This window comes from Echinops telfairi, unplaced genomic scaffold, assembly GCF_000313985.2.
Source record: "Echinops telfairi isolate 266 unplaced genomic scaffold, ASM31398v2 ScPeMD7_7469;HRSCAF=8507_1, whole genome shotgun sequence".
In the NCBI taxonomy this organism is placed as follows: Eukaryota; Metazoa; Chordata; class Mammalia; order Afrosoricida; family Tenrecidae; genus Echinops; species Echinops telfairi.
The window spans coordinates 47,020,038-47,021,637 of NW_022111373.1; positions in this window are offsets into that span (position 1 = coordinate 47,020,038).

A 1,600-nucleotide genomic window follows, 5' to 3' on the forward strand; every position below is an offset into this window, starting at 1 on the left:
AATCCATTTTCCATGTTTCAGAGATTCCTCGTAATTGTTAGTTCGGTGAGAGTTTTCAACATAAAAACTCACCATACCTACTTGTGATAGTTACATAATCTGGTGTCAATTTGAGAGGATTACAAGTGAAGGGGTGGAGTCTGGCATGTCAATCAAGATATAACCAATGAGACCTCTGTGTGGGCATGGCATTCTCCTGAGAATTCTGTGAACTCCGGCATTTTCCTCCTTGGAGGCGGGAGACACTTCTCACTCTTGGCTCACTTCCTTGGAGACTCTCTCTACTGACAAGGCTCTCTCCCTTGGAGACACTTAGCTGACAAGACACATGGCACTACACTGATAAACCTCATGCCCTGGGAGCTGAAGAAGAGCCATGTGGAAGACCCCTGCCAGCGCTGAGATGCTTACAACGCCCCTGGATCCAGACTTTCTACCCACTGGCCTGTGATCATCCTGCATTCAGTGTCATTTCACGTGTTTTGGGAGTCTGACGAGCACTTTATAGATTGGTATGGGACATGTGGACTAATATTAGACTTGTGGGCTTTGACTGGACTAGGTTAGGATGCTTTCTTAATGTACAATTACCCTTTATATAAAACACTCTTATACACATCTGCATGTTTATGATTTGTTTCTCTAGTCCACCCTGGCAACCACACTACCATCAATCATCTAAAATGTAGCAGTGTTACATGAATGTTCTATTGCTCCTTTGTACAAAACAGGATGAATTATTTCCCTGTCCTGCACCACTCCCAATTGTTTTTAGGTTTGACCTCATTGTTGCAACCACAATGCCAGTCCATCTTCCTACTTTCTGCTTTCCCTCTAGTATACAAAACCTGAAATCCTTCTCCAGGGACTGGTCTTTGACGGTAACATGTCCAAACTACATGAGATGAACTCTTGTCTTCTTGCCTCTAAGGAGTCTGGTTATATGCCATACAACATAGATTTGTTTCTCCTTTGATAGTCGATGGCTCCTTCAATATTCTTGCAAGCACCACAATTCAAACACATTGTTTTTACTTCAGTGTTTCTTATAAAATGACCAACTTTCTGAATACAGGAGGTGATGGAAAATATGGCTTGGGTCAGGTGCACTTTAGTTTTCAAAGTAACAACCTTGCTTTTCAACACTTTAAAGACATCTTTAAAAAGAGGGAGAGAGAGAGACCTTCTGGATCAAATTTACCAAGTGCAATGTTTGGTTTGATCTCTTGAGTGCTGCTTCCACAAGCAATGATTGTAGATCCGAGCAAGACATAATTCTTCACAATGTCAAACTTTACTCCATGTATCATGATGTTACTTATTGAACCAGTTGTGAGGATTTTGTTCTTTATATCAAGTTGTAATTCATATTGAAGGCTGAAATCCTTGACCTTCATTAGCAAGCGATTTGAGTCCTTTTCACTTTCAGCAACCAAGATTTTGTCATCTGCATATCAAAGCCTGCTAATAAACCTTCCTATAGCCTTGATGCCTCATTCTTCTTAATAGAATCCAGTTTCTTTACTTACTTGCTCAACATGCAGATTGAATAAGTATTGTTAAGGGATATGACCCTGATGCACATCTTTCTTGATTTTAA